Below are 27885 nucleotides of genomic sequence, written 5' to 3' on the forward strand. Positions count from 1 at the left end.
TTGCTTACCTTAGGCTGACATGGATCAGTTTTTTCAGTCAGCCAGTGAGCTAACTGAAAAAAATTGAATGAGTTCCCCCACCATCCACACAGACGAGGTGGATGGAGGAATACTCTCACTGGGTTAATGTATTCTGATAGCAGAGACTCCTCCACTGGCAGACTACACTGAACAGCGCTGCAGCCAAACAGAGGAAATTTTTGAAACAAGCCTGTTTGAGAGAAGACGACTGTTAGATTGACTTCCCTAGAAGGCTATTGATGGATTGAAATTTCTCCGGTCTCTGCTGAAGCAGATGAATTCTGATCCATCTAAAGCCAGCTTTAGTTCCAGAGCTGCAGCCTCCTCAATTGCACACTTACCTGAGCTATCCTGCCAGGAAGCTGTCAAAGCTGACAGCCAATCATAGGCAGCGGAGTTATTCCCCTCCCCTCAACTGCACATATACACGCATCAATGCGACTTCAGGGCATGACTAGCTGTCAGCTTTTACAGCTTTCCCGCAGGATAGCTCAGGTGGGTCTGGACTCCATTCCTACTCATATCTACAACCCACGCAAAGAAAATAATTTCAGCGCTGGAAACACCTGCTCACGAACTGCCCATAGGTTTGAATGGGCTGTATATTGAGATTCGGTCTATGGCTCTAGTCACGTCTATGGGGAATCAGTGTGCAAGTGTAAAAGGATTATTGTTGGACAGGCTGTAAAGAACTGAGGAGGCTGCTGATACTGTGCTTCCTCCTGGCAGCATTAGGGCTGATGGTTCGAGTCCCATCCATGTTCTCCCTGTGCCTGCATTGTTTTCCTTCAGGAACTTTAAACCCACACTCCAAAAACATACTGGTCGGTTAATTGGCTCCTTTTTAAATTGGCCCTATTGTATGTGTATGTATGAATATGAGTTAGGGACCTTAGATTGTAAGCCGCTTGAGGGTAGGGACTTAAGTGAATATACACTATATTGCCAAAAGTATTGGGACACATCTCCAAATCATTGTATTCAGGTGTCCAATCACCTCCATGGCCTCAGGTGTATAAAATCAAGCACCTAGGCATGCAGACTGCTTCTACAAACATTTGTGAAAGAATGGGTCGCTCTCAAGAGCTCAGTGAATTCAAGCGTGGTACTCCGATAGTTTGCCACCTATGTAATAAGTCCAGCTGTGAAGTTTCCTTGTTACTAAATATTCCACGTCAACTGTTAGTAGTATTATAACAAAGTGGAAGCAACTGGGAACAACAGCAACAGCCACAAAGTGGTGGGCCATGTAAAATGACAGAGCGGGGTCAGTGCATGCTAAAGTGCACAGTGCACCGAAGTCGCCAACTATCAATAGTCAAGTGTCAATAGCTAAAGACCTCCAAATTTTGTGTGGCCTTCAAATTAGCACATCAACAGTGCGTAGGGAGCTTCATGGAATGGGTGTTCATAGCTGAGGAGCTGCATCCAAGCCTTACATCACCAAGTGAAATGCAAAGCATCGGATGCAGTGGTGTAAAGCATGCCACCACTGGACTCTAGAGCAGTTTCTAGACTCTAGATGCATTTTCTGGAGTGACAAATCATGCTTCTCTGGCAACGTGTCTGCTTTTGGCGGTTGCCAGGAGAATGGTACTTGCCTGTCTGCATTGTGCCAAGTGTAAAGTTTGGTGGAGGGGAGATTGGATTATGGTACGGGTTTGTTTTTCAGGGGTTGGGCTTGGCCCCTTAGTTCCAGTGAAGGAAACTCTTAAGGTGTCAGCATACCAAGATATTTTAGACAATTTCATGCTCTCAACTTTGTGGGAAGAGTTTGAGATGGCCCCTTTTTGTTCAAAGCAAGGTCTGTAAAGACATGGATGAGCGAGTTTGAGGTTGGGGGAACTTGACTGGCCTGACCTCAGCCCGATAGAACACTTTTGGGATGAATTAGAGCGGAGACTGCGAGCCAGGCCTTCTCATCTGACATCAGTGCCTGACCTCACAAATACGCTTCTGGAAGAATGGTCAAACATTCCCATAGACACACTCCTAAACCTCATGGACAGCCTTCACAGAAGAGTTGAAGCTGTTATAGCTGTAAGGGGTGGGCCAACTCAATATTGAACCCTACAGACTAAGACTTGGGATGCCAATAAAGTTCAATAGCATGTAAAGGCAGGCAACCCAATACTTTTGGCAATATAATGTATGTCAAGAGCTACGTAAAAAGTCGTTGCTATATATTATTATTATACAGGATTTATATAATGCCAACAGGTTGCTCAGCACTTTACAATATAACAGGAGACAATACAGTTCAATACAAGAGGGATAGGAGGGCCCTGCTCCTTGGAGCTTATATAGGTTCCTGTAATAAATAAAATGAGAAGGCTGCTAATATTGTAATATATTTTTTCCCAAAACATCCTCGCACCACTTACCCGTAGCATTGTCATTGCCAGATTACTTTTTCCGGGATCTGGGATATTATTCCACCATTTCCTTTTACAGCTGAAAGAGACAAAGAAAGCTCAGCACAATCCTTCATAGAGCATCTAATGACAGGCTTTGGGCGTGTGTATAGTACGAGTTTGATATCAGTTTGTGATGCCACTGAGATAGAATTCATTGACAGGTGCATTTGATCTAAAGTTGATTTTGCATTCCTATTGACTTGTATGAAATGCAAGACTTGTCTGATGGGAACAAAAGTCGGCGAGCATTATAAGCTTAGCTTCACATGGAATCTTTTCCTGCCAGTAAGGTTATACCTGTGTTCCTGTCACACTGTCCCATCCAGACCCACGAATGCACCATTTAGGCACCAGTTCTTTCCCCTAGCCTCCATCACTGTCATTTTCACAGTAGAATGGAAAGCATGAAGTTTGGACTGTTCTGAACTGGGAGTACGAGGCTCAGCAGCTTGGATGGAGGGTGGAAACTGCCCAAGTTAAAGTGGAAGAGGGACATTATTTTGTGTATATGAGATTATGGTATTTGTTTGTAGATTATGAAAAGGTTATTGAATTATGCACTTTCAAGGGTGAAAGGTTGACTTTTCATGTGGGAAATTTATGAGTTTTAATTCAAAATTTTAGCACAGGTTCCCCAAGACCGGAAAGTTATTTCAAGGGTTCCTCCATGTTGAAAAAGTTGAGAAAGGCTGGTCTAGGAGATTGGAGACCTGAAATATACTCACCTAATTCACCGATCCCCCCCAGTGCAAGACTTGTCCCTGTCTCCCTGCAGTCTAGTGGTCTTGTGCGGTGGACTGTACCTGTTGTCACCACACCCATAAACTAGGTCTGGACATGAGGACGGCAGGAATGGTCTGCTGCTGGATGTGGGGGAGCGCAGTTTTCCGAAGGTTTGGGTGAGTATAGGCTCTGTGTTTACCCCTAGACAAAACGAGCAGTTAACCCCTGCAGTGTGGGCACAGCCTCACTCCATAGGAAAAAAAATGCCCAGAGTTGTGTTTTAAATATTAATCACAACTGGTCAGTAATTACAGATTAGTAGAAACAGCCCCTTACGGGAGAGGGGCTCACTGCCCCCCTGAAAGTTAGCTTAAATTGCTGCACACTAGATGCAGAGATGTCCTCTCTCCCCTGTAGAACTGCTTCCAGCCCCACAGCCTGCAGACACTACCAGCTCTCCTGGCTGTTCTGAAGATCTCCCAGGAGAAGGATAAAGGATTGAGCCCAGCGCTGCCCTTTAAAAGCTTGCTACATGTGGCAGTCTTTCCCCTTGTAAATGGGTGTTTTGGTGTACTTGCTCTGTCCTGGTTGCTCCCACTGGTCCCAGGCATTGTTCCTGTTCATACCGTGATACTGAATGGATCCTTCTGAGCCAGCCCAGCCTGGAGGCCAGCCCCCTAGACCTAGGGGACCCCACCCAGGCCATCAACAGTCTCCTCAGCACTCTATCTTCCACCCGACTCTTCTGCCAGCCTGACTCTCCCATATTTATGGATTGGCCTCACCACTCTACCAGGGCCTCCAATCCTGGGATTGGTTAGACTGCCATAAATATGCAGATTATGGCTCCACCCCTTCTGCCCGCTGGCTTCTGGAAGTTGCCATGGTCCTCCAGAACCAGGTGAAGGCAATAGAGTCCCAACCTGTTAAGCCATCCAGCCTTACTGCAGTAACCCAACCTAATCACAGACTCACACAATTACCATGAGTCATGTTCAATACATTTACCTTCACGAATCCTAGTAGCACACTGTAACACACAATGCAAAAAAAAATACTTATATGATTCACAAAAGTAGGAATAAATCCAAATCAATGGTTAACCATTTGGGTTGTATAGCATCCAACTCTGCTATCCAAAGTGTTTTTTAAACTTTCACATATACCCAGTGAAGCGACTGGCCTTAGGTGATACACAGAAATTAAACAAATCCTCCTCCATAAGTTGCACCTGTTTATCTGCAGTCTTCTCTTCTCTAAATGCATTCAAAGTGCAAAATGTATAAAGCTTGTCTCAGAGTTCAGAAAAAAGCGGGCGAAGAGCTGAATTATGCACTGCAGAGCTCAGTGAGGAGAGCTCTTAGAACTAATTGGAGATAAGAGACAGACCCCTTCCACAGCTCACAGGAACAGAGCTGAGGCTGTCAATCTGCTGGAGGTCCCTCCCCTGTCACCATTTTTTTCTTGATGTCAGAAAAACTTGTCAGAAGTGATTCATGCTGATAACAGAGGAATGAAGCAACTGACAGAAATTGCACTTAGTACTCTGGATTGAGAGATGTATATATTATCTAGTTGGCGACCGCCCTATAGCAGCTTTACTGTGTGCAGAATCATGTATATATGTAATTCTGCACTTCTTGGTAGGACGCGCACCCCCGGTCACAGCAGAAGCCAATCAGTAGGTGCTAGCCAATGGATGACCGCTGGCACCCGCTGATAGATAAGGAGAGAGACAGAACACAGTTCTACCTATGCAAACAAGACAGAGCTGTGTCCTATCAGCGGTTATGTGCTAGATTTTGTTTCCTTGCAAAGCAGAGAAAAAAATCCAGCACATGGCTTAGTGAAAACACCACATAGTACACATATAAACACTGGCTAGGCACACTTGCAAGACACAGATTTTTATGCAGGTCGCACCTGAAGTAGTGCATGCACTACTTTAGAAATCGGTACGGCTCCGACCAAGTTGTAATTGCACCGATATGACCGCTGTAATTGAGGACAATAGGGTGCAACTTGCCATGTGATTTGCAAGTCGCATGGCATGACAAATCGCATGCCAAGTTGCATCCGGTGTGACCAGGGTCTTAGTCACTGGTCACACCACTGCAATTTAAAATCGCATGATTTGTGTGCAATTTCAGCACAATTTTAGGTACGATTTCTGAAGACTTTATTGCTACTTGTGAAGCCTTTTAACAATTTCTTGCAATTTGCAGCGCAGTCCATTATATTCCATGTATGTGAAATTGCACCAAAACTTCAGAAAAAGTAATGCAAGAACTACTTTAGAAATCATGTTGCAGCAATTTGCACATATTAAGACACGGACATTCACATTCATTAGATGCGATTCCAATTCAGTATGACTGTGTACTAATCTCAGTTTCATACATGCCTTACTTGAGAAAGGACCATGAAAGGTCCAAAACTATTGTATATATTGAATGGCTTTATCACATGAGAGTTTTGTGGATTTTGCAAGAAATTCAAGTACTTGAGGTGCTGCAGAACTACTATCATGGACTTTTTTCTACATATTGGAGTGGAGGGTAATGCTCCTTAGCCACGCATCAGTGGATTGAAGGTGAGAGCTTCCTGCATTCTAATATATAAGTATATATATATATATATATATATATACACACACACAGTGGGTTTTGAATACATCACCGTTTTTCTCAGTAAATGTATTTCTAAGGGTGCTATTGACATGAAATTGTCACCACATGTCGGTAACAACCCATGCAATCCATCCATACATAGAAACTAAATAAAATAAGTTTAGAAATTAAGTTATGTGTAATAAAATGGAATGACACAGGGAAAAAGTATTGAACACATGAAGAAAGGGAAGTGCAAAAAGGAATGGAAAGCCAAGACAACAGCTGAAATCTATCAGTAATTAGAAAGCAATCCTGCCGCTTGTCAGTGCAAATTAATATCAGCTGATTCAGTCTCAACTGATGGCCTATAAAAAGGTGTCTCATTACCAAGAGCTCTCTCAAGACCTTCACAATCTTATTGTTGTAAAACATACTGATGGCATTAGTTACAAAAGGATTTCTAAACCTCTGAATGTTCCAGTGAGCACTGTTGGGGCCATAATCCAGAAGTGGAAAGAACATCATTTCACCCTAAACCAGCCACGACCAGGTGCTCCTTGCAAGTATTCTGACAGAGGAGTGAAAAGAACTTTCAATAGAGTTATCCAAGAGCCAAGGACCACTTATGGAAAGCTTCAGAAAGACCTGGAATTAGCATGTACAATTGTTTCAAAGAAAACAATAAGTAATGTACTCAATGCCATGGCCTATATGCACGTTCACCATGCAAGACTCTACTGCTGAAGAAAAAGCATGCTGAAGCTCATTTAAAGTTTGCTGCACAACATTTAGACAAGCCTGTGAAATACTGGGAGAATATAATCTGGTCAGGTGAGACCAAAATTCAACTCTTTGGATGCCATAATGCACACCATGTTTGGAGGTCAAAAGGCACTGCACATCACCCCAAAACCACCATACCAACAGTGAAGTTTGGAGGTGGGAACATCATGGTGTGGGGCTGTTTTTCAGCATACGGTACTGGCAAACGTCCTATCATTGAAGGACGGATGGATGGAAAATGTACCAAGACATTGTTGATAAAAATCTGCTGCCATCTACCAGGATAATGAAGATGAAATGAGGGTGGACATTTCAGCAAGACAATGATCCCAAACACAAAGCCAATAAAACTCTCAATTGGTTTCAAAGAAAGAAAATAAAGCTGCTAGACTAGCCCAGCCAATCACCTGAGTTGAATCCAATAGAAAATCTATGGAAAGAACTAAAGGGTCATAAAAGAGGCCCATAGAACCTTCAAGATTTGAAGCCTGTTTGCGTGCAAGAATGGGCCAAAATCACACCTGAGCCATGCATGCGTCTACTTTCTCCACACAGGGGGTGTCTTGAAGCTGTCATTACCAACAAAGGATTTTGTACCAAGTATTAAATAAATTTCATTTAGTGTGTTCAATATTTTTTCCCTGTGTCATTCCATTTTATTACACATAACTTAATTTCTGAACTTATTTGTTTTGGTTCCTTTGTATGTACGGATGGATTGTTACCAACATGTGGTAAAATGTTAGTGTCAATACTTTCAAAAATATGTTTATATATAAATCTAATGGTGATGCATTCAATAGTTATTTTGCCTGATAAATATATATATATATATATATATATATATATATATATATATATATACACATAAATATACACACATACTGTGTGTATGGGTATATACTGTGTATGTATGTATGTATAGTCTTTTTAAATTTTTTTGTTAAAGTATAACTAACTGCAAATCTTTCTTTTTTGTTTGGATAGAATGGAGAGGGATTAGAATCCTGGTCAGTTTTTATTGCTGTCTGTGCCCGTTAAGGAGATTCGCCCTCTCTATTTGTCCTGTTTAGAAAATCCGAAGTTTTGGGTTGTCCCCAGAAAAGTAAAAGAGGGGAACTCTTCCAATGGAGACACTAGTTCTGGTGACTTGGGGGACCCCAAGGGATTCCCTTAATTTGCAGGGATTTCCTCTCACTTCCTGTTTCTCTATGGGACAGGAAGTGAAGGGAAATCTCTGCAATGAGACACAGATGGCGAAAAAAAAAATTCACAGGGGTTATAACTCTCCCTTACTTCACTCAAAATGAAAAATGATGTTTTGCCTATAATTCCATTTTAAAGCTGACCATATATACATTCTCTATGGGACAGGAAGTGAAGGGAAATCTCTGCAATGAGACACAGATGGCGAAAAAAAAAATTCACAGGGGTTCTCTATGGGACAGGAAGTGAAGGGAAATCTCTGCAATGAGACACAGATGGCGAAAAAAAAAATCACAGGGGTTATAACTCTCTCTTACTTCACTCAAAATGAAAAATGATGTTTTGCCTATAATTCCATTTTAAAGCTGACCATATATACACCTATAGAGAATTGAAATGACAAATGACTTAATTGGACACAGTTATTGCTTACTTGTCTATGTATATGTGATCCCGTACATAAATAAAGAGTTTGGGGGGGGGGGGGGGGTGAGTAAAAGCATAGTAAGCTAAATTAAACATTTGTTTGAAGCTGAACTCTAGGGAAAGTAGAAATTCCCCCTTACCCTAGGTTCACGCCTATGCATTTTCTGCAGCGTTTTGCAGAAACACTGTACAGTCCATTTAACATGATTTCCAATGGGACAGGTTCACATCTGTGTTTTCACCTGGTGCGTTTTTTGAAAAGGGTCAGGGACTTTTTTGAATGCAAAACGTTGCGTTTTTGGTTCTATAGACTTCAATGGGAACGCTACAGAAGAGTATTGTTTTGCGTTTAAAATCTGCCTAGCAACAAGAAAAAAAAAATGAAAAAACCCCCCAAAACGTATCAAAAATGTAAAACAAAACGCAATGCAGCAACGCACAAAATGCAACCTGTATAGGTGTGAACCTAGGGTAACAGTGGGGTTGCCCTGGCAGTGCAATGGTTAAAGCTGAATTTCCAGTATATATTTTATAGCATAGTTACATTGGTCCAGGCTTGGACCAATGTTAGTATGACAACATCATACATGTGCGATCTCCGTGGAGGCTGGTAGTTACAGCTACCACAGTGATTGCTGCTATCTTCCGGGTCCACCTACAACCTGGAGCATCATAGGGAAAAGCAGAGCTGACTGCCTACGGATCAAGAAAACAGGAAAGTGTTACAGCTTATTCCTTATTCCCCAGACCTAACCAGCATTTACCCCCTTAGGACCTCAGGACAACCCCGCTGCAAAGTAGCATTTTTTCCTATTCATGGAGCTCGGCTTTAATAAATATGCAAAAATGACAGCGTTGATATTTCTTATAGGAAAAACATATTAACATGATGATGTTATCCTTTTCTAAGGAATTACGATATGGATTACTTACATTAGAGCACAGACAAAGCACAGTAAAATGAAAATAACGATTGCTGGTCCAATCACTGGCATCGTGTTTCCTACTATATCATATGCAGAGAGATCATAATCTGTAGATAAAAAATACAACAAAATATATATTTTTACAAAAAAATTAAGATTGTGCATTCACCATATCTAACAGGTGAGTTGGATAACTATGCTGCACCTTATATACTCCTAGGGTTGCTACCTCATCCCTTTAAACCCGAACACACATTAACTACACAGGTTCTGTAGCTGATTAATGTGGTAACTAAACTCACTTAGTGCTTTATCTGCACTATATTAGCCTCAGAACCTGTGTAATTAATATGTGTTTGGGTTTAAAGGGATGAGGTGGCAATCCTATATACTCCACACTGCTTCTGTGTACTGAATCTTATATTCTGCCCTCAGTACACGGTGCTGTACATCATATACTTCACACTGCTTTACTATGTACTGCTCCACCTTTCACACTTGAGCGTCTTTGGTCGTTCTTCAGGTATTATTACGCACATTTTCCAGGTGCTTCCATTGAAGTCTACTGGGGCTAAAATGGGTGATTCTGCCCCCAAATTAAACTACTTTACTTTTTCAAGCAATGTACTTCAAGTGACACTACCCTCAGGGGTGAACAGGCACCCTTCAATATATAATGATGTTCTGTCTCTGCAATCTAAGCACTGATAGTGTGATCTCTGTAACTTACAGTTGTGATGAGATAGCAATAACTTCAACCTCAGTTGGATACCACAGTCAGTGACTCAATTGATAAGACATCTTGTAAAGTTTATTCCATAAACTGAGAGAATCTTACAACAATGAACATTCGATAGGTCAAAAGATCATAATGTTTCCTGCTCCATGACATGAGGCTAGAGCTGCAATGCATTTCTGGGAAAGGGGGAGGGTTATCTATACAGTATTAACTAAACCAAAGGAAAGGGAGGAGCAGAAACAAAATATAGAAAACACCTAAAGACATATGACAGTCATGTGAAACATGACAAATGGCATTGAACATTGAAATGCTTCTGGTGAAACTTCAAACAGCATTTCAAATTGCTCAGGTATTAATGGAGCCTTAAAGAGTAAAACTGGCAATACATGAATTGAAAATGAATGAATCTATGAGAATTTGATTTATTGATCGACTTCTCATGAATGGTCCTGCTGGAAAATTTCCATTTAATCGACGCTTGCAGCCAATCAGAAGTGCTGATCAGCACTTCTGATTGGCGGGCACGTCCCACTGTCAGAATACAATGGCAGAGGGGAGAATTTCCTCCATCCACGCATTCGATTTTTTTTTTTTAATCAACCTGCTTGCTAAATGAAAAAAAAAAAGGGTCTTGTGTGTGGCTAGCTTAACTCCACTTTTGCTGAGAAAAAAACAATCCCCTCAGGATGATCAATGATAACAAATTTTGTTGCAGATTCCTACGTTTTTCTGCTATGAAAAAATAGCTCATTGTTTGACCATGTTCTCTGGATACTGATTCTGAATGTAAAGGACTAGTTCATTATAATCAGCTGGTTCTCTCTCAGTGTTCTAATAAGAAAAGTTGCAGTATCTGCATCCCTTTAGAAGGGGTGAACTCACCATAAATTACCTTTTTGTTGCAGAGGATGCCCAAAACCTGACTAGTGCAGAGCAGGAAATTACACTTTTGGAGGCATTGTGCCTCTAGGTTGTCCTATTGCACTGAATTTTATAGAAAATTACAGTGCTGCAGACTGAGTAACATCAAATACAGTAATGCTTGCGTAGCAATTGTGTGTGATATGTAATTTGTTTTTCTTACTATTTTTTTTTTTTCATGAAAGTGGGGTTACCCTTAAAGGTTTTTTGAATGCACAGCCCCCATGCATTATACCAATGTTTGACTCATCCTCAGTGCAGTAAGTTAGGAATGTGTTTATAGTGAGATGAGATGCCTTTCACTGCAATGGGTCAATATCAGGGTAAGCTGACATGATATTACAGATCCTATCACTGGCAACAACTTGCTATTCAGGTCTGTACAGGTTGTTTCATTGTTGGATGAGCAAGGTGTCTCTCTCTGGCAAGTGACTTTCAACAGCATTTCTGTCAGGGAGCATGCGATGCCCAATCAACACGCAATAGGAAAAATTAAATTCTGAAGTCAGCTAATACTAAACTGAAGAAGCAATGAACTGTAAGCTCTTGTGAGCATTGCCCACCCGCCATTTTAACATTAAATAAATCACTGTGTGCGTTTTCTGTGGTTTGCAGTAAATACTGGTACTGTATAGAGGATTATAAGCAATCAAAGCAATGAATTTGATTACCGTATATTATGTAGCGCTACCTCTGAAGGGGCTGTTTGGTAATTTGGGTTCTCTGTTCTGTGCCTTGACTCCAAGAACACCTTCAGCCACTCTGACAAGCATGATTGAATGAAAATGACTGCAAGCATTTATCAGGACATCAGTATAGCTAACTTTTAACTTGGCTGTGAATTAGCACCAGGAAATAGTACCATTTAGTGGTAAATTAATGTTCAGGTAGGTTCAGACACAGTCCTCTAGACAGTATAACTACTACAATGCCAAGGTAACTTAGAATAGAGTTCTGTACCACTAGAGTGGGATTAACTCATGAATCAGCTAAGTCAGCAAAAAATAGTGTATATAAGTATTAACTACAATGTGAATAATACTATAACTAGTCTAGAATGCACTCTAGGAGACTGGCTAGGATATGGTGCAATGTCCCCTGAGAGGTACCTCTTAGTGTAAGCAATAGGTAGAAGACTCTGTGTAGTAGCTGTAAAGGGAAAATCTTTAATCCTAACTCTTCAGCCGGCTAGCCTTGGGGCCCAGTTGTACAGTTGGTGCACTTGAGGATAACCATAGTCAAGCCTTCAGGCAGCAATAAGGCTACAAGATGGCTGTTTGTTCAGTTCCTAAAGGGCTCAGTCTCTCTAGCAGCAGATAGTAAATAAGCTCAGCAGCATCTCACCAGTTCCAGTGATTTCACAGCTCACCATCAGACCACAAACAGTGATTGGTCCACTCTCTTCTCTACACCCAGGTGACTCTGGCTGTTAGCACACCTGGTCTCACCACTTTGGATCCTGTTCAGGCCGCTGGTATGCAGAAGTGGGGGTGTACATTAGACAGCGAAGTGCACTCGCTGGGCTCCCTCACAGAAAGGGAAGCTATGTCCTGTACAGCCTGAGAAAATGCAACTCTTTCCCTTTGTTCTGGCAATCTTCCTCTGGGAGAATGCAGTTCAAAAGCTCTTGTTTACAGTAGAGTCTCTGTCCTTTGGATTACAGTTCCCACAGTGCAGGGCTGCCTGACTCAGTTTATTAACCTCTTCACGCCGTCTGAACGCAAATGTGCGGCCTCCCGGCGTCTGGGCCTAGACGCTGAGCAGACGCACATTTGTGTTCTATTAAAAAAGAACGTATGTGCTGAGAGCTCACGCCCTGCGCACTCCTAGGACACATGTCCGGTACTCACGGAAAGATCCCGATCTCATCTTTCAATCGGGACCTTTTCCGATCATGTGACGGAGTGTCACGGCGGTCACATGACCCTAAACCCCGCCTCACCTCCCACCTCCTGAAACCCTTAAAGGGCCGGGAGGCACCAGCGCGAAGGTGTTAAACTCTTCCTGCTCTGCAGCTCCCTCCTCTTGCTGATATAGCTGTTAACCAGTTCAGCACTGAAGGTCAGCAACTGCAAAAAGCAGCTGCAGCCAGTGTTTTTCTCACTCTCCCTTTTTAGTCAAGCACCTGACTACAATTTCTTTGTGTAAAGAATGTTTGCCCTCTTACCATTATGCCACTGTACTTCTGAACTCCACTCACTCCAGACACCAGCATAATAATGATGGATGTTTGGCATTGATCTGATCTTCACTGAATAGTCATGTCCTTTCCTGAAAAGTCTCTTCCTGATTATGTAGTGAGATTCCATGTAATTCAGTGTAATCCTTTTCACCTGTTTGTGTACAGGAATATATGTTAGTCTTTGTATCAGTTTGCCAGTTAAAGCCAAACTTGGGTTTAAAAAAAAACCAAAACCCTGTACTACCCCCCTGCTTACCAATGGTTAAATGCTTGTTACAGCTAAGGGTACAGGAATAAGATGTACTATTTATCAATTTACCTGTTCCAGCAGGCTTCCATCTCACTGTGCGAAAGCCTGTCCTGTAACCCTAGGTTCACACCTATGCAGTTTGCATTTGATCCATTTCTGCAGTGCGTGTGTTTTTTATGTGTTTTGCGTTTTTCATTTTTTTTATTTTTGCTAGGTTTAAAACGCAAAATGCAGCAAAAACGCGGCAAAATGCACTACATGCTTTTCTGCAGCATTTCCATTGAAGTCTATAGAAACAAAAACGCAACTTTTTGCATTTAAAAAAGTCCCTAGCCCTTTTCAAAAAATGAACCAGGTGAAAACACAGAGATGTGAACCTGTCCCATAGGAAATCATGTTAAATGGACTGTAGTGCATTTCTGCAAAACGCTGGGGAAAAATCTTAGGTGTGAACCTACGTTAAGGCCCATTGCAGGGGCACTTTTTTTAAACCCTGAAGTTCAGCATTAACTACTGTAGACTTATTATATGTATTATATCAGTGTCTGATTAAAGCCCAACTGTAGTTTAAGTGAACGTCATAAAAATTAGGTTGGGTGCATACAAACAATAGGTGTTATTACCTTATTGTTGATTCGGTTAAAGTCTGCCAAGCCCCAGCAAATAGGCATTAAGCTGAACATGCACTAGTAGAATCTTGTTGGAAACATTCCATTTTCTAATGAATAGTGGGGTCATATCAATGATTGATTTTGGCCATAGTGGTGAGAAAATTTGAAGGAGCAGGATGGAAATTTTTTTTTTCTCAAATTAAATTATAATGGTTTTGTTTGGGAAAAAGCGTACAAAAGAAATCTGTTTAATATGTCTGGGATTCCATTCAAGTAGCACGTCTTGACAACATTTTAAGGGCTTTTGAATGAAATTACCTTACTCAATGGTGGCAAGATTGAATGCTCTGACATGTTTTTTTTTCAGAATTTCCGTATGAATGTTTGAAGGTAATTCTACTGGTGTATGACTAGCTTTGATGAGCAGCTAAAGACCTCTGTGATTTGTGTGAGAGCAACGGTTTCAGTAATTTCCTTTTGCGATTAATAAGGTATTCTGAATCTGAGTCTCTGTACAGCGGTTTGACACTAACGCTACCTGCAGAGATCAGAGCTATAGAGGTAACTCAAATGATGGTGTATAGATAAGAACTGCACTTCACCTTGTATTCTTCCAAGTCACTTTAATGGGTCATCTACAATAGGTTACAGCCATACTGATTCCACCCCAAAAAAAATCTCATCCTTGGCTTGACTAGGCTTGATAAAGCCACTATGTAGTGAAACACAATAGGAGGAGATGGTTTCTTTGGGTGGATTCAGTATGGCTGTGCATGACCCAATATAGTGATTTGGAAGAACACAAGTTAGAGTGTGGTTCCTAGATATATATTTACATGTAATGGGAAGAAAAAACAAGCTTTTTTGGAACCTGTGCCAGTAATCTGGAGATTAAAGTGGGAGCAGGTCTTGAGTGGGTGTTGGGACTCAGTAAAAGGTGTGTCAGACTGCTATGGAAAATTGCCTTTCCTGACAGACTCAATGGCAGCATACGTATGGGTTAGTCCTGCCCTCTAGGACTCCACTCCCATAAATCTTTGCTCCTCGCCAGGGGCAGACTGACCATTCGAGCACTCGGGCACTGCCCGAGGGCCCGGGGTCAGTAGGGAGGCCAATGAAATGCCCCTGGTACCTTTTTTATAGGCTTTTTTTGGTTGTGCTTTGAGTGTGGGCAAGGACACAGGGACCCCATGATCCCTTATTGCCCGGGGGCCCCATTAGTTGTCAGTCCACCCCTGCTCTTCGCCAGAGGCTGTGTTCCTTTTTTGTCCTCCTCTTATGGACCTAGTGCAAGTCTTACCTGGTTCCCGCAAAAGGTGGGGTTTAGGACGCGGCAGATGGATATGGTGCTGGGTGTGGTGGAGCAAGGCGTCCCCTCATCAATTCCAGTGTTCCCAAGCTTAAAGCAGGGTGGAAATGAGCAAGCAGGAGTCGGTGCCTGGAAGAGCTCAGGTCTGCCAATGGCGGGCGAGCAGCACTTGGGCCGGATAGCTGCTAATAGCGGGTGGCCATGTATCGACCCCATCGGATGAGGCGGTCTCCAAGACAGGTGGTCGTGACTGTGCGGGGTTGGTAAGCAGTGCCCTTGCCCATGTTTTTTGATCCTTTTTGTCTTTAGTTTTCTTTCCCTGGTGCTAGTGAGTGCCTGGAGCACAATGCTGCGATTCAGGCCGCTGCTTCCGGGTCCGGAGCTGTCTCCGGTGTACTGCACATGCGCGAGTTGGCCTCGGAATGAGGCTTGGCATTCGCGCGCGTGCAGTACGGCAAGATGGCGCTGCTCAACATGCGCGTGGGTGTCCCGGGGTCTGGCGCATGCTCAGTATGGCGGTGGTGACATCACAGCTTTGGCGGCAAATTTAAACAGCTGTCAGAGCTGGTTTTTTTGGGAAACCTGCGGGCTGAGTGAGCCAGCTTCCCCAAGTGCTGTGGTCCAGTTTGAAGGTCAGTACCTGTCCCTCTTGTCCCTCCTGGTGGTCTGCTGGGATTCTGCATGTCATGTTTTTTTTTTTACAGCTTGGTTGCCTTCGCAGCTGACCCGGCATTGATGTGTCCCCTCCTTGTGGCCAGCCCCTGCTCAGTAGGTGTGGACATACGGCTTTAGCCCCTTGATCCCCCATTGGTGCTTTTCTCTGGCTTTTAACTATCCCTCATTCTGTGTCTTTTTTTTTTTTGGTGTGTTTTTCTCTTTCTCAGCCCTTCTTGGTCTGAACGCCACTATACAGCGCACATTGACGGAAGTGCATCAATGTCTCGACGTCATCATTCGTCCTCCAAATCCAGATGCCACAGGTCTACTTCCAGTCTAGGTGTCATCGTAGAAATTCCCGCTCCTCCTCCAGGTATCATGTTAAGGGGAACTCCAGCTGCTCCAATAGGGAAACTTGCTGGGGGTGTGATTCTCAGGTTCCCGACAACAGGTAATTATGTGACTTGCACTGGTGACCAGCGAGAGAGAAAGTGCCAACCAACAGGTATAGGCTTTGGTCAGATGGATTGTTCAAGAATCCCTGAGAGAAATTGGGACTAGTCATACCCGCAGCCCATCAGTCGGGGTTTGCTCCCCTCCAAAAGATCCCCAAGAGGGATTGGAGCATTCACAACCTAGCCACCTGTCAGCTGGAGCCTCAGACAGTAAGGCGGAGATTGAAGTTTCACCTTGGTCTCGCCCTTAGTCAAAGTGGCCAAAGCCTCCTTGCTGAATAAAGCGGCCAAGCTTTATCCGTTCAAGTCAGAGGACGTCAAACATCTAGAATTGGCCCCTCTGGTGGATACGGCCTTGATGAGACTAGCCAAGCACATTACCCTCAATCTCAAAGATTCGGTGTCTTTCAAGGACAACCTGGAAAGGAGAATCGATTCTGATCTCAAGCAAAGCTACACTACAGCTGTCTGGGATCAAACTGGACAGCTCTATAGCCTGGGCTACAGGCGAGAGGTCCAGTTTCCTGCCCTTAGATTGGTGCCTGCTAGGTCAGAAGAGGGCTCAGCCCACAAGTCAAGGCTCAGAAAGATCTAGGAACCCACGCCTCTACAAGCTGGGGCGCGAATTCAAGAGGAGCTGGAGGAGAAGTTGATCATCTTTTCAGAAATCCTCCAAGGGCTCAACCTCTGGAGGTCATGAGGCCACAAAGTCTTTTTGAGATTGGGCCCGCTCAGGCAGGCCAGGTGGGGGCACACCTTTGCCACTTTCAGCATGTCTAGGCGGCTTCAAACCGGGATGCCTGGGCCATCAACACTGTATCCTTAGGGCATGTTTGGGCATTCAAGAGCCCTCCTCATCTCAGGTTCACCCCTATGGCCCTTCCACATTCCAAAGAAAGGAGGGAAATCCTGCTGTCCTATGTGGACTCTCTGCTGGCACAGGGCACTATCATAGACTAAATAAAAATATCCACCTGCGCTCCACAGACTCCTTAAATATAGCTAGCTGCTATCATCTACACCCTATACCATGGGACACACAAAATAAGTATCAAAATATTGGATGAAGCGCTCTGCTATAATAGTGCTATAAAAAAATCAAAATTTTATACACAAATGTAAAAGTGACTAGTACTTAAATAATATATGTGCTAAAATTATATAAAAATTCATATAAGACCAGTCTGCCCCCAAATGGCTAAAACTGGTTATACATGTGCACACACAACAAAATAGAAAGTGACCAGGTGCTTAGGTACATAAATAGTGTCTTAATAAATATAAAAAAATTATAAAAATCACAGTGAATAATCATAAAAGTGCCAAGTGTTTAAATAACAATCAATATACATATAGTATAATCATGTGCAAAAAACATGCTATCACTCCTCTGTGAAGAAAATATATATATAGAAGTGCTTTTTCATTCAAATAGTGCTCAGACCAAAGTGTCACTCCAGTGAATCAATCCTAAATATCCAGAGTGCCTCCTCACCTCCAACATTCGACCCCTAGAGGTCACAAATCATTTATTTAAATGATGTTCCAAAAACGACATCAGGATATAACTTGCCCCACGATTCAAAATCTCAATATATACGATGCCTCAGCCATATGTCCATGGACCATGGAACATTTAAGCACAAAGAGAGATCTCCATAGCGCAATATGTAGTTTTATTATAAAGAAAAAAGCAGATGGAAAACTCACATGCTCTTAGAAGTGTACAAGCAGTTTCCCCATATCCTATGGGTGTAATAGGAAATCGTGTTTGCCGAAAACCGGAAGTGCGTTACCGGAAGTGCATCACCGAGCTCCACCCGGAAATGACGTCAATGAGCTCCACGCGTTCAACCACTGTTACGTGGCTTCTTCAGGATTTTAGCACATATATTATTTAAGTACTAGTCACTTTTACATTTGTGTATAAAATTTTGATTTTTTTATAGCACAGGGCACTATCATGCCTATTCCGGAGGGCGAAGAATTCCAGGGCGTGTACTCGCCCCTCTTTTTGGGTCCCATCTAATTTAATTTATCCGGAAGTCAAAATTCAAGATGGAGACGCTGTTCACAATTCAACAAGCAATTCTGCCAGGTGACTGGCTTTTGTCTATAGATCTGAGAAATGCCTACTTTCATATGCCCATTGCAAGAGTCTTTTAGAGATTCCTCTGGTTCACTGTGGGCCATCGGCATCTACAGTTCGTGTGTCTCCTCTTTTGGGCTCTCTATGTCGCCTCGGGTGTTTTCAAAAGTCTTCTTGGCAGTCGTGGCCCTGATCAGAACCAGAGGCATTCGCCTGCACCATTACCTAGACGACCTGCTCCTACTATCACAGGGCAGAGTACAGCTACTACACCACAGGGCTCACGTCATCTCGACCCTTATCGGGTTCGGGTGGTTGCTGAATTCGGGGAAGAGCCAGTTGGAGCCTACTCTAATTATCCTTCGGGCTCATTTTGACATAAACAGCGCCACCATCTCCCTGCCTGTGGAGAAGATTCTGGTGATCTGGAGCTGAATACTACCTGTCCTGTATTCCTCACTTGTTCGGGCCCTCCAATGCCTGAAGATCATTGGCACCATGGTGAAGTGGGCACAGTAGAGAATGCGACCCTTCCAGAAGGGCTTTCTTCAACAGTGGATTCCAGGCAGCATGGGCCAGGTCATCTACATATCTCCCTCCATGAAGGAGGGCCTTCCTTGGTGGCTGCAGCAGAAGAACCTGCTCAATTGCCATTCAATTGTCCCCATATCCTTGGTCACAATCACTACGGATACCAGCAACTCCAGATGGGGTGTTCTCTTCCAGTCAGAGATAGCTCAGGGCAGATGGAACTTACCCTCCCACAGGTTGGGGTCGAATGTCCTGGAATTACGAGTGGAGCTCTGTGTTCTACAGGTCTTCCAGCACCTAACACAGGGGAAATCAGTCCTACTGAGGTCCAACAATATGTCAGCAGTGTCCTACATAAGGAGACAAGGAGGGACCCAATGCCTATCCCTCTTACGAGAGGCAGAGCCCATCATGGCTTGGGCTCAGAGACCTGTCCAACATATCGTCAGTATACATCCCCAGAGTCCAGAACTCGCAAGCAGACTTCCTTTCCAGGATTCAATTGGACAACAACAAGTGGTCTCTCAACACAGGGGTTTTCTAGTGGATATTGACCGTCGGGATCAGTCAACCTTTTTGCCTCCCCATACAACAGCAAGCTGGGGATGTTCTACACCAGGAATTGCTGTCCCCAGCCCTCCGGGGTAGATACTCTGATAGATCAGTGGAATTTCACACAGTCTATGCATTTCCCCCAGTCCCTGTCATCTTCCGGTTTCTTTGGAGGCTCAGAGCAGAAGCGGCGGTGGTAATGGCCGTAATTCCATGCTGGTGGAACAGACCATAGTTTCCATTACTGGCGCAGCTCAGCTTCCGGGATCTGGTTCCTCTCCCTCTCGTGCCAGACTTGCTGTCGCATGGGGCCATTCTTCACTCTTGCCTAGCCCGGCTTCAGCTAATGGTCTAGTTCTTGAGAGTGGGAGGTCGGAGGCATTAGGCTGTCCGGCTGAAGTCATCCCTACCCTGATGTATGCCGGAAGACCAAGTATGAACAGGGTCTATGGGAGAGTCTGGTCTAAGTTCGTAGACTACATCTCGACCGTGGATGGATCCTTAAGTAATCCAAGGGTTCAGGATGTCCTGGGATTTCTGCAGTCAGTGCCTTCACTGGAGTATCATGGGCCAACCACTCTCTGGTTTGGCAATTCTCCAAAGGGGCAGTGACGTTGAGGCCCCAAAGGAAACTGAGGTTCCCAAAATGGGGACCTGCGGCTTGTCCTCGACTTCTTCTCTGGAGGCGTGCCAGAATCAGCTGGGCCTCCCATAGTGAGGGAGCTCTCCATCAAGGCGCCTTTCTGGTGGCAGATACATTGGCAAAAGAGTCTCCAAAATCAGGAACCTTGGCTGTAAAGAACAGTTTTTGACATTCTTTTAAAATTAAGGCTTTATTTGCTGCTGCAAGTTCCATACAGAGTTTTTAGCATAGGCTTCAGAGTAAGGCAGTTTCAGCCTGTCCTGCAGTTTCTGCTATGGATTAAGATCGAGCATAATCATCCCATTTGTCATCAGGAATATCCTAAGCAGGAGGATCATCCCAGCAGTCCTATAAGGACAAAAAGCTAGTTTTGCCTTTTTATAAGGCAAAACCTGAGGTGAGCGCATAATAAAATCACACTGCACGTGGATTATGGGATTGCACCATCATTATTTAAATTGAAAGAGGACTGTCTATGAGCACTTTTTCATATATATTGTTTTTATCACTATCACTATTTACTATTGTCACCAGCACAGTATATGGTATTTATTTATGATGTTATAAGCAGAAGATAATTGTATTTTATACACTAGATATAAGTATATATATATCATTTTTTCATTTTTTTTTTTTTTTTTTTTTTTTACTTTGGATTGTCATTTGAAATAGTGAATATTGTAATTATTTATACACAGGAGCGCGGCACAATTTATATATTTAATTTTCTCACAGAACACTGTCTAATGAGTAGGTGTGAGTGCCAGCGAACCACAGGTGTATCATATATTGTGTTTTGTTTTGTTTGTCTGGTAATAGTTTAGACAAACACCATAGTAGCTCACAAGTACACTCATTTATTTTTTTGACATTCTTCGTGGCTTGCGTGGTCCTGATCCCTATGCTAGGTTCTAATCCTAACGTGACCTCGATCTTCCACGAGAACCAAGAGATTGTCCGGCTAACATTTAGAGCCTCGGGAGTTGATGACGCTTACCCCCTAGACGTAGATGATACCTTAAGGCTATACTTGCGGGTCACAGCATCCTTCTGCAGGTCAGACCGTCTATTTATCATTTTCCATGGGAAGAGTAAAGGGGACCGGGCATCTCCCAGGTCAATCGTGGTCTGGATCCTCCAGGCCATCCAAATGACCTACAGAGTTAAAGGCTTGGCGCCTCCAGGGATGGTGACTGCACACTCAACCAAAAGTGTGGCTACGTCCTGGGTGGCTTCCCAGCATATCGCCACTGAGATGATCTCAATCAACAGCTCATTACTGTGTAAAGCCTGCCTCCTTATCCTCGGTTAAATTTGGTTTGAAAGTCCTGTCGGTTGACCGGGCAAATTAAAGTCTTTGAGTAACTGCCCACCCGTGTGTGTATGGCTAGTTATTTCCCATACATATGCTGTCATGGAGTCTGTTAGGAAAACGGAACATTTCCTATCAAATACTTACCGTAATTTTCCTTACCTGATGGACTCCATGGCAGCAGGAGTATCCTCCCAATGCCACGAGTAGGCTAGTTATGGAACACGGCCTCTGATGAGGAGCAAAGACTTATGGGAGTGGGGTCCTATAGAAGAGAGTGCGGGACTAACTCACACGTATGCTGCCATGGAGTCCATCAGGAAAGGAAAATTACAGTAAGGATTTGATAGGAAATTTTCCGTTTTATTCACTATTACATATTTGTTTACCAAGGATTGAAAAATATTACCTCTGTTGGTTCTTGTTTAGAGGTAATTTGGACATCATAGTTCAGCTTTTGGAATAAATAGTCCTCATTTGTGTAACCACTGTCCCAGTGAACTTTTGCAGTCTCACCATTATGCTCTATGGTGACATTTACTGGACTTCTAGGTTTAACTGTATAATGAAAGAAAAAACAGTCACAGTAGGTCTTAAAGGTACAATCCACTAAAACACCAAAAACACAGTCATATTATACCTAAAGCTACAATCCATTCAAACACAAAAATGTTGCATGTAAACTACCTGATAAGTTGGTTTCATTTTTATTGACACAACTTCTGCATTTATCTGCCTTCTTCGCTATCCCCTGTATTTGCTGATACAGCGCTCAACATAAATGAGGACACCCCTTTTGAAAAGTAAGATTTTAATCAATATCTCAATGAACACAAGAACAATTTCCAAAATGTTGACAAAACTGAGTTTTATAGAACATTTGTTTAGCTCATTACATGAAAGTAAGGTTAATAAGAATACTCAGAATACAAATTACACAGTTTTACTAAAATTAGTTGATGCAAAAATTAATATACCCCATAACAAAACTACTACTGAATATCTAGTATTTTGTATGACCTCCAAAACTTGTAAGGAAAGCACTAAGCCTTCTAGGCATGGAATTAGCACATTGCAACACCTCTTTCTCCATTCTTCAAGAACTACCTCTTTTAGAGGCTGGATGCTGGATGGACAGTGATGCTCAACTTGTCTCTTCAGAATTCCCCATAGGTGTTCAATTGGGTTCAGATCAGGAGACATACTTGGCCACTGAATCACTTTCACCCTGTTCTTCAGAAATGCAACAGTGGCCTTAGATGTGTGTATTAGACCATTTTCATGTTAGAAAAGTGCACGACGACCAAGGGCACGGAGTGATGGTAGCATCTTCTCTTTCCATATAGAGCAGTACATCTGTGAATTCATGATACCATCAATGAAATGCAGCTCCCCGACACCAGCAGCACTCATGCAGCCCTACAGAAGGACACTTCTGCCACCATCATGTTTCACTGTAGGCAATTGTCAGAGAACAGATCGGCATTGATGATCAGTGCAGTAATGAGCAATGCCGCCCAGCAGTGCCACCCACCAGTGCCATCCACCAGTGCCCAGCAGTGCCACCCAGCAGTGCCATCCACCAGTGCCCAGCAGTGCCACCCACCAGTGCTGCCCAGCAGGGCCATCAGTCAGTGTCGTCAGTCAGTGCCGCTTATCAGTGCCCATCAGGCTGCCTATCAGTGCCCATCATTACTGCATATCAGTGCACCATCATCAGTGCTGCCTATCTGTGCCACCTCATCCGTGCCCATCAGTGCTGCCTATCTCTGCCACCTCATTTGTGCCCATCAGTGCTGCCTATCTCTACCACCTCATTAGTGATCATCAGTGCTGCCTATCAGTGCAGCCTCATCAACGCACATTAGTGAAGGAGGAAAATTACCTGTTTGCTAAATTTTATAATAGAAACAAAGAAAAACTTCTTTTTTTTTTTGCTCTTTTTTCTGTTTATTGTGCAAAAAAATATCTGTCATCTGTACACTGACTGTTATTCCCTATGTACAGTATAACACACTGATTTCCATACAATGCATGCTATTCCCTATATAAAACACTGATATCTGAACACTGAATGGCACTCAGTGTACACGTCAGTGATATATATAAGGAATAGTAGTCAGTGTACAGATATCAGTGTTATATAATACTGATATATTTACACTTAGTGTAATTTCCTAAATATAACACTGACATATGTACATTGAGTGCCACTCAGTGTACAGATATCAGTGTGCACTCAGTGTACAGTATATAGAAATCAGTACTATTAGATATAGAGTCGGAATAGGGAATGGCACTCCTTGTATGGACATCAGTGTAATATAGGGAATGACAGTCAGTGTACAGATATCAGTGTTATATATAGGGAAAGGCTCTCTCTGTATAGATACTAATGTTATATACAGGCATTAACACTAAGTGTACAGATATCAGTGTTATATAACACTAATATCTGTACACTGACTGCTATTCCCTGAATATAACACTGATATCTGTACGCAGAGTGCTAGTCCCTTTATATAACACTGACATCTGTATACGGAGTGCTATTCCCTGTATATAACACTGACATCTGTATACGGAGTGCTATTCCCTGTATATAACACTGACATCTGTAAGCCGAGTGCTATTCCCTGTATATAACACTGACATCTGTAAGCCGAGTGCTATTCCCTGTATATAACACTGATATCTGTACATGGAGTGCTATTTCCTGTATATAACACTGATATCTGTACACTTAGTGCTATTCCCTGTATATAACACTGATATCTGTACATGGAGTGCTATTCCCTGTATATAACACTGATATCTGTACACTGAGTGCTATTCCCTGTATATAACACTGATATCTGTACACTTAGTGCTATTCCCTGTATATAACACTGATATCTGTACACGGAGTGCTATTCCCTGTATATAACACTGATATCTGTACACTGAGTGCTATTCCCTGTATATAACACTGATATCTGTACACTGAGTGCTATTTCCTGTATATAACACTGATATCTGTACATTGAGTGCTATTCCCTGTATATAACACTGATATCTGTACACTTAGTGCTATTTCCTGTATATAACACTGATATCTGTACACTGAGTGCTATTCCCTGTATATAACACTGATATCTGTACACTTAGTGCTATTCCCTGTATATAACACTGATATCTGTACACTGAGTGCTATTCCCTGTATATAACACTGATATCTGTACACTTAGTGCTATTCCCTGTATATAACACTGATATCTGTACACGGAGTGCTATTCCCTGTATATAACACTGATATCTGTACACTGAGTGCTATTCCCTGTATATAACACTGATATCTGTACACTTAATGCTATTCCCTGTATATAACACTGATATCTGTACACTTAGTGCTATTCCCTGTATATAACACTGATATCTGTACAGGGAGTGCTATTCCCTGTATATAACACTGATATCTGTACACTTAGTGCTATTTCCTGTATATAACACTGATATCTGTACACCGAGTGCTATTCCCTGTATATAACACTGATATCTGTACATGGAGTGCTATTCCCTGTATATAACACTGATATCTGTACACTTAGTGCTATTCCCTGTATATAACACTAATATCTGTACAGGGAGTGCTATTCCCTGTATATAACACTGATATCTGTACACTGAGTGCTATTCCCTGTATATAACACTGATATCTGTACACTGAGTGCTATTCCCTGTATATAACACTGATATCTGTACACGGAGTGCTATTCCCTGTATATAACACTGATATCTGTACACTGAGTGCTATTCCCTGTATATAACACTGATATCTGTACACCGAGTGCTATTCCCTGTATATAACACTGATATCTGTACACCGAGTGCTATTCCCTGTATATAACACTGATATCTGTACACGGAGTGCTATTCCCTGTATATAACACTGATATCTGTACACTTAGTGCTATTCCCTGTATATAACACCGATATCTGTACATTGAGTGCTATTCCCTGTATATAACACTGATATCTGTACACTTAGTGCTATTCCCTGTATATAACACTGATATCTGTACACTTAGTGCTATTCCCTGTATATAACACTGATATCTGTACACGGAGTGCTATTCCCTGTATATAACACTGATATCTGTACACGGAGTGCTATTCCCTGTATATAACACTGATATCTGTACACTTAGTGCTATTCCCTGTATATAACACTGATATCTGTACACTGAGTGCTATTCCCTGTATATAACACTGATATCTGTACACTTAGTGCTATTCCCTGTATATAACACTGATATCTGTACACGGAGTGCTATTCCCTGTATATAACACTGATATCTGTACATGAAGTGCTATTCCCTGTATATAACACTGATATCTGTACACTTAGTGCTATTCCCTGTATATAACACTGATATCTGTACAGGGAGTGCTATTCCCTGTATATAACACTGATATCTGTACATGGAGTGCTATTCCCTGTATATAACACTGATATCTGTACATGGAGTGCTATTCCCTGTATATAACACTGATATCTGTACATGGAGTGCTATTCCCTGTATATAACACTGATATCTGTACACTTAGTGCTATTCCCTGTATATAACACTGATATCTGTATACGGAGTGCTATTCCCTGTATATAACACTGATATCTGTACACTTAGTGCTATTCCCTGTATATAACACTGATATCTGTATACGGAGTGCTATTCCCTGTATATAACACTGATATCTGTACACTGAGTGCTATTCCCTGTATATAACACTGATATCTGTACAGGGAGTGCTATTCCCTGTATATAACACCGATATCTGTACACGGAGTGCTATTCCCTGTATATAACACCGATATCTGTACACGGAGTGCTATTCCCTGTATATAACACTGATATATGTACACCGAGTGCTATTCCCTGTATATAACACTGATATCTGTACACTTAGTGCTATTCCCTGTATATAACACTGATATCTGTACACTGAGTGCTATTCCCTGTATATAACACTGATATCTGTACACTTAGTGCTATTCCCTGTATATAACACTGATATCTGTACACGGAGTGCTATTCCCTGTATATAACACTGATATCTGTACACGGAGTGCTATTCCCTGTATATAACACTGATATCTGTACACTGAGTGCTATTCCCTGTATATAACACTGATATCTGTACACTTAGTGCTATTCCCTGTATATAACACTGATATCTGTACACTTAGTGCTATTCCCTGTATATAACACTGATATCTGTACACTTAGTGCTATTCCCTGTATATAACACTGATATCTGTACAGGGAGTGCTATTCCCTGTATATAACACTGATATCTGTACATGGAGTGCTATTCCCTGTATATAACACTGATATCTGTACATGGAGTGCTATTCCCTGTATATAACACTGATATCTGTACATGGAGTGCTATTCCCTGTATATAACACTGATATCTGTACACTTAGTGCTATTCCCTGTATATAACACTGATATCTGTATACGGAGTGCTATTCCCTGTATATAACACTGATATCTGTACACTGAGTGCTATTCCCTGTATATAACACTGATATCTGTACAGGGAGTGCTATTCCCTGTATATAACACCGATATCTGTACACGGAGTGCTATTCCCTGTATATAACACCGATATCTGTACACGGAGTGCTATTCCCTGTATATAACACTGATATATGTACACCGAGTGCTATTCCCTGTATATAACACTGATATCTGTACACTTAGTGCTATTCCCTGTATATAACACTGATATCTGTACACTGAGTGCTATTCCCTGTATATAACACTGATATCTGTACACTTAGTGCTATTCCCTGTATATAACACTGATATCTGTACACTGAGTGCTATTCCCTGTATATAACACTGATATCTGTACACTTAGTGCTATTCCCTGTATATAACACTGATATCTGTACACTTAGTGCTATTCCCTGTATATAACACTGATATCTGTACACTTAGTGCTATTCCCTGTATATAACACCGATATCTGTACACTGAGTGCTATTCCCTGTATATAACACCGATATCTGTACACCGAGTGCTATTCCCTGTATATAACACTGATATATGTACACCGAGTGCTATTCCCTGTATATAACACTGATATCTGTACACTTAGTGCTATTCCCTGTATATAACACCGATATATGTACACCGAGTGCTATTCCCTGTATATAACACTGATATCTGTACACTGAGTGCTATTCCCTGTATATAACACTGATATCTGTACACCGAGTGCTATTCCCTGTATATAACACTGATATATGTACACCGAGTGCTATTCCCTGTATATAACACTGATATCTGTACACTTAGTGCCACTCAGTGTTCAGATATCAGTGTTTTGTATATGGAATATAGAAATCCGGGGTATTATGGTGAGGACAGACACTGGGCAGGAGAGATCACAGTGCTGTCACTTGGCTGGGGATTACACACACTGACCTGCCGCAGGTAGCCAGGCCAGCTCAGCGACGACTCCGCTC

General features: G+C 42.3%; 1 pseudogene across 1 annotated transcript in view; it reads right to left on the bottom strand.

Moving 5' to 3' along the window:
* The window catches only part of LOC149473035 (uncharacterized), a 67934-nt pseudogene that overhangs the window by 7079 nt on the left and 32970 nt on the right, over positions 1-27885 (bottom strand). The window contains exons 5-8 of the transcript XR_016313443.1: positions 21778-21926; positions 12945-13110; positions 9122-9221; positions 2406-2475 (exon numbers count right to left, since the gene is read on the bottom strand). The product of XR_016313443.1 is annotated as an uncharacterized LOC149473035 (transcript). The remainder of the gene's footprint in view (positions 1-2405; positions 2476-9121; positions 9222-12944; positions 13111-21777; positions 21927-27885) is intronic.

The sequence above is a fragment of the Staurois parvus genome, unplaced genomic scaffold, assembly GCF_062004578.1.
Source record: "Staurois parvus isolate SC_StPar_1 unplaced genomic scaffold, SC_StPar_1.0 ptg000018l, whole genome shotgun sequence".
Classification (NCBI taxonomy): domain Eukaryota; kingdom Metazoa; phylum Chordata; class Amphibia; order Anura; family Ranidae; genus Staurois; species Staurois parvus.